Raw genomic sequence first — 7,290 nt, forward strand, 5'->3', positions numbered from 1 at the left:
TATAAACAGTTTTCTTTAAGTTTTGACAGAGTCCTCTTTTTAAGACCTTGACCTTTTTCTCACAGCCTGAGGTTTTGCACCAGTGTTAGAAGTCTTCAGTTTGTAGGCATGCTAAGACTTTAATCATGCACAGCTGAGGCTGGCGGTGCTCTCATTAGTTTTGAAGATATTTAATAAGCAAAAATTGAATATTTTGAGCAGATGTTTGAAAAACAGTAAGAGGTTTCCTAATGTTTAAAAGTCCTCCAGTGACCTTGAATGTCTGACAGCATCAGAAATCATGCTCATAGCTCAGTACAACAGATAGAAAGTTTGGCCTTGATGATTTTTGCACCCTTTAAACCTTTAAACTGCCTCTGAGCGGGGTGACCTGGACACTGGAGGGGACGTGGGGGCGTTGGTGTCCTGCCATAGACGGCTGGAGGCCTCATCTCTGCTAACTGGAGTCACTGAACTTTAATATGTTTATCCTGTTGGTGCCATTTGGAGCAACTTTAATGGAAATTTCTGACTAATATTGTAGCTTGTTGTTCATAAAGTTAATATTTTGGTTTTCATTAGTGAAATGTATTTTATTAGGCAAATATGTATATGACACACTTTTTTTGGATGCAGTTTGCTAACCAAGCTTACTAGTGTTAGCTGATAGTACTCCATATAAAGTCTTTTATCCACATGAAGTCACTTCTGGCACCAAAAAAACAATAAAGAGGCGAAAGTCTCTTCTTAAATGTTTATCCAGTCTATAACACAGCTAACACAGAGAAACAGACAACCATTCACACCTACAGCCAATTTAGCCAATGTGACGTGTAAGTCTTTAGACTCAGGGAGGAAGTCGGAGTACCGGCTAGTGGATTTAAACCCAGATGGTTGCTGTGAGGCAACAGTGGAGTTCAGTTGCCTATGGGCAATTTAGAACTGCCAGTAACCGATCCCCACTAACTGCATGTCTTTGGACTGTGGGAGGACGTCAGAGTACCCGGAGAGAACCCATGCAAACTCCCCACAGAAAGGCCCCGGCCAGGTGGTGGATCAAACCCGGGATCATGTACTTAAGTTGAATTAAAATGTGGAAATAAAAGTTTGTCAGTCCAAAAAAAGGGTACATTTTGATCTGCTAAGCAGATGTTAGTCTGCACTTGTCCCTTTGTAAACATGTTGCAAAACGCTTGTTTGAATCTCTCTGTGGCTGCACACAGACGTGTCACAAAGCTGAAAAACCATTTTTCAAACGGTTCCTTTTCACACATGAAGCATCAACGATTCAGCAGCCAGTCAAGAGTGGGACTCCGTCTTCCCGCACATTTTTGTTCTTTGTTTTTTAAACAGTTTTGCTGGCTGCAGCTGTTTGTCCTTCCATCTTCTCTCCAGGCGATGATGACGGTAGAACAACAGCAAAGAGTGGGAGATTGAGAAATCAAGCTGGAGGACGGGAGAAGGAAATCAATAGATCATCACAGACAAAGGGCCACCTGCTAGCCTGAAATGACTACGTGTCATCCCGGCATAAAGGAGACGATGGAGACAAATCTCTCAGTTTCTTTAGTAGACAGAGACAGACTCCATACACGAGCGATTTGTCACTGGCTGCCTTTGGCCTCTGATTGACGAGCAATTTCTCAGAGCAGGAGGGCGAGATTTGAATCCAGGGTGCATGAAACGGGACATGGGTGGTTGTGTCGGTGGCGCCTGTGGTGTCCTGTAGTTCCTCTGAACTACCTGCAGTAGGACACTGTAAACACATTAGTTCACAAAATGTCTTTTTTTCCTATCTCGGCCTGCTTACACAGGGTCTGTTGTTCTCTTGTTTTTCACTGTTATACATTAGTGTCTGATGCACACTGGAATTACTGGAGCTCTCTGTTCGTAATTTTCTCATTGGAATGACCTGAAATAACACACCTACTTCTCCTCCCAGCTGTAACACCCAGTCACGTCAGTGAAAGAGAATAAGCGCAGGACGGCTTTCTGTCGGGCGACATGAGTTTGTCCCACTCTAATGCCCCAGTTTTAAAAACATGATCTGATTTTATCTTAATAGTAGAAGCAATAGATTGTTTGCCTGGGGGGAGCTGGCTGCTGTCCCAGGGCCCTCCTGAAATCTCATGGGTGGATGACCTCTGAGGGATGTTAGCTGATTTGTGTCACTTTATTAGTTTAGAAGATGTAACTTTTATCTTGTTTTTAGGCTCTGGAGACATTAATCTCAGCTATACAGCACCCAGCAAGCATTGGGTTTCGGTGCAAATATTAAAATATTATTAATAGTGATTTTTGTTTTCATCCAGAGCCATAAGCAGGTCAGTTGTTTGGTTGTTGCTGAGCAAGAATACCAGCCCAGTCTCAGAGTCCAATTTAAATGCATAAGCTGAACACCATTTTTAAAGGTTCACAAGCAGCAGTTGATTTGTAAACATAACCAGGAAGTTAAAAAAACAAACAAACAAAAAGTAAAAATTAAAAAAATTACCAAATCAAAACAAGAAGAAATAAAGTTCACAGAGCTGAGCTGTCCCCAGAAAAACCACAAACACTGCAGTCACCTAGCTGACAAACCTCCAACATATTTGTAGTTCTTTTATTTTTTTTATGTTCTGTACTTTAAGAACCATTATCTCTACACATACAGTTTAGCTGCGACACATGAAAATACTTGTGCATAACTGTAGTATTATTTGAGCATATTGCTCCAGCTCTGGCCTCCTTACACTGGCTTCCAATTCAATTTAGGATCCATTTTAAAATCCTTTTACTGGTTTTTAAATCCTTAAATGGTCTGGCACCTGTATATTTGTCCGATCTGCTGAAGCCCTGTGTCCCCCCTCGCTAACAGCTGTTGCTCTCAGTCCCTAAATCACGTTTGAAACTTAGAGGAGACCGAGCGTTCTCTATTGTGGCCCCGAAGCTTTGGAGTGATCTTCCTCTGCCTATTAGACAATCTACATCAGTGCTGGTTTTTAAATCCAGACTAAAAAGTCATTTTTATTTGCTGGCCTTTGACTCAGTGGGTAACTGACACTATTATTTTATTGTTATTTATTTACTGTATTTATTATTCTTATTGTATTTTTATATGTTTTCATTGTATTTTTTATGTTTCTGCTGTACAGCACTTTGTTCGGCCATGTTTTGTTTGTGCTATATAAATAAACTATGGTATGGTGTTATGGAGTCAGAGGCCACTTAAGATGTTCACATGGACCATTCCACGGCTCATTAAATTGAATGCTTCCCTTTTAAATAATGTCAGAATTTCAAACATCTGCTATGACAGCAGATTTTTAGTATTTTGAGGTCCCAAGCACAGGTAGTTGAAATGACTACCTGTGCTTGGGACCTGAGGGGCCGGACACTACTTACTGTCTGGGTTAGAGGTTTGGGATGTAAGAGTAATGCTCATGACTGCAGAAAATCTGACTGAGAAAACGACTGTGTCAGTTTAATAGTAAATCAAATGGTTTCCTGCATCTTTAAAAAAAAAAAAGTTAATTGTCCATCTTACCTGTTTTTAGTTTTACGTTTCAGCTGAAGTTGAGTCAGTTAAAATATTTAGGCGTTGCTTGTTAAAAGAAATCATTTTCCCTCAAAACAAGAGACTATTTTTCAGTTTTGTTTAAACACAAACTCGTCTCAAGCCATGTTCTTTTCCATATCTGACAGCTTGCTCATTAGCAGAAGTGGCTATATAGCTGTGATGGTCCACTGCTGCCTTGTAACTGCAGAGGAAACCCTCACCCTAATGAGTCAATAGTGCTGGTGTAATGAGGCAGGCCTGTCTCTGCACAGCCTGAACCTGTTGTCTGACTTATTGCAGCTCCTCCCAGTTAACAGTTTATTCATAAACTGCGTAGCTGCCCCAGAGGACAGTATTATTCCCTATTAGAAAAAGAAATCTAGGTTCAATTAGGGCTGCTCAATTAAATGGTAAATGGTAAATGGCCTGTATTTATATAGCGCTTTACTAGTCCCTAAGGACCCCAAAGCGCTTTACATATCCAGTCATCCACCCATTCACGCACACATTCACACACTGGTGATGGCAAGCTACATTGTAGCCACAGCCACCCTGGGGCGCACTGACAGAGGCGAGGCTGCCGGACACTGGCGCCACCGGGCCCTCTGACCACCACCAGTAGGCAACGGGTGAAGTGTCTTGCCCAAGGACACAACAACCGAGACTGTCCAAGCCGGGGCTCGAACCGGCAACCTTCCGATTACAAGGCGAACTCCCAACTCTTGAGCCACGATCGCCCAATCGAATTTTAATCACGATTACGATCTGGGCTTTCAACGATCATTAAAAATGACTGAGCCGATTATTAGCCCCTCCCTCATTTATCCGCGACACCTTAAAGGCCGGTCCGTGAAAATATTGTCGGGCATAAACGGGTCCGTGGCGCAAAAAAGGTTGGAGACCGCTGATTAAGAGGACCCGAGGGAAGCTCGGAAAGCTAAGCAGAAGTTATTTGGAGAGGAGAGTGACTGCCGTTGGTTGAAAAGAGAGGTAAAAAAAAAAAAAAAAAACTTCAGTGGTGTTGCACACTATTTTATATTATTTTTTAAAGTCATTGTTAACCCTTTAAATCCGGTCAGAGCAGCACGCTCTGTTTTGTGTAACTACTTTTAAATCCCTGTAGAATCTGAACCACGTAAGCTAGCGCAATAATTTGTTTTGCATATGAAACCGGAGGAGTTGTACTTACAACTTATGCCATCAGCTTGTCCTCGGTCACGGTTTCCTTCCACATAAAGCTTTGCAAAAATTGCATAAAAAGCGCTTGCAGGAACAAAAACATAATATTCCAGAAACACGCTTTGCCGATCCGATCAGCTGTTCATAACACTTCCCACAGTGAAACAGATGTCAGCGCGAACTGTCTCATGTCCGCTATATCCTGGCCGAAACCGGAAGTGACGTCATTTTCGCGGCAATGTAGTTTTTTACTTGTAGACCTTAAAACCTCTACTGGTCATGTTTGATTTTTCTGAATAGTTTCTGGGATGCTTAGAACTCGAATTGCACTGCTGGAAATAGTTTATTTTGATGCACATGCTGTTTTCTTTGCAAATTTGCATCATAGGATTGTTTTTTTTGTTTTTCCTGCAGTATATAAAAATTGCTGTATCTCCAAAATAAAACTATGAAGACACTCAAAATAAATTTCCTGTTGTTGTAAACTATTTTTTGCAACTTTTTTGTATTTAAAGTTTTGAAGGATAAGCCTCTTAAATTTCTCCAAGTAGAAATATATGTAAACAAAACAAAAACGATTTTCAATTTTTTTGTAGTTTATTGCACTTTTTTGCAATTAATGTAGTTACTATGGACTTAATGCATACATATTATTAAAATATGGGCTATAACAGTTATTTAGCAACTTGAAATGCTCCCACAAATGGCACTACAACATGTAAAAAAAATAATATAAGCTCTGGCGGACTTGGTTCTATAGTAGGTCTTAAAGGGTTAAATAAATATCGTCAAATAATCGCGATCTCAATTTCAGTGAAAATAATCGTGATTATCATTTTTGCCATAATCGAGCAGCCCTAGGTTCAATACAGTAAGGCTCTACAGTGTCGGTTAAACAAACAGGCATGGAAAGTTTTTCTACTGGAGGGCAGACGAACTCCAGAACAAGCTGATGCACAGAAAAGAGTCTGCTTAGGAAGAACAAGGAGACGACTCAGACTTCACTGTCATTTCCTGGTCTTGACCAATATTCTTCAGGCTTTCTGAAGGTCTGCCCTAGTTTCTCTTTGGGCATTGGCTGCTTTTTCACTCATTTTCAGTCCAGTCTTTGTACCTGACCATTTTCAGAGAAATATTGTATGTGTGTTTTTTTATTTTTTTGTCCTTTGTTGTAAGCCTGTTAACACTGACTTATCAGTTATTCAAGCATTACTAACTCAACCACCTAACTTGATGAAATCCTTGTTCCTAGCAGAAGCATTCATGTCCAAAGAAATAAGAAAAAATCCAAGACCTGACACTGACTTAGAGATGCAGCTGGTCGATCCATCCACTGCTCACTGCAGCATCATCAGAAATGGTCTCAAAAAGCTATTCTAAAGAAAGAGAAAAGGCTGAGTATGCTAAACTACACAAGAACTGGACTGAAAATCAGTGACAACAGGTCTGATGGACAGAATAATGTGACATTTTTGGTTCAAATCATAGTCAGTATGTCTTGATACATGCTCAGTCATCCAGGTCGTGACAATTTGCGTTTCTCCCGCTGAAAACGCAACGTCCAGATGAACAGAATCAACCTTTTGGCATAGTCAGTACGTATAGAGGAGGTCAGGAGAAAACCACAGTCATCTATAACAGCATCCCCAACCTTTTTTGCAACACCGGTTTAATGTCAGACAATATTTTCACAGACCGGCCGTTAAGGTGTCACGCATAAATAAAACAAAATAAAATGACATGACCAAGACAAAAACTGTGGTTTTTGTAAATATAATAATAAACGCAAATTCGCTGTGTAATTGTGTAACTTTATTAGCAGCGTCCTCCTGAAAATTGTGACATCCTCCTCTCTGCCCCTTAATGCTCTGTGGTTGCTATGGTAACATGTAAATAAGACACACAACTACAAAGAACAGGGAAACAGAGTTAACAATAAAACTCCTGAAAGCCATAAATTTCACACCCGAGCCTCAACTCTCGTGACCCGGTACCAAACGACTCGTGGACTGGTGCCGGTCCGTGGCACGGAGCTTGGGGGCCGCTGATCTATAAGACGGTGGCTGCTCGATCTGCTTTTCAGCCAGCGGTGTTGGGATCTGGTCAAAGTTGATTCTTGCTTGGAGTGCGAGAGGTCTCCGATCCAAATCCCAGATGAGCCCACAGTTTTGTTACGCTTGGCCTAATACAGTTAGTGCAACAGCGACATCCACTTTCCCCAAAATTTTCTTCACCGGTGTCTCAGAAAATACTTTTTAAATTTAAATTAGTAGCAAAGAATTTTAAATATATTATATATATTAAATGTAATTAGCTGAAACAAAATGCTGCTGATTGTGTTTGTTATGGAAGAATTTATTCCTTTTTTTTGTCACCACCGTAAGCTGTCCTCATCGACCAACAGCTCTTCTCTGTTTGAGCTCCCCATCACTCTGCCACATTCTCCAGCCTTCTCCAGCCCCGCCACCTCCCCTGACACCCATAATAGAGTATTCATTACTGTAGACTGCCTAGTAAATGTCATCTTGCCTGGCTGTGCTCTACACATCCATGTATAACTGAATATAACTTATTTATTTTCATAAGTCATCGCT

Source organism: Rhamphochromis longiceps, linkage group LG12, assembly GCF_057381845.1.
Source record: "Rhamphochromis longiceps isolate RC_006_pf linkage group LG12, R_longiceps_female_GT1.1, whole genome shotgun sequence".
Lineage (NCBI taxonomy): Eukaryota > Metazoa > Chordata > Actinopteri > Cichliformes > Cichlidae > Rhamphochromis > Rhamphochromis longiceps.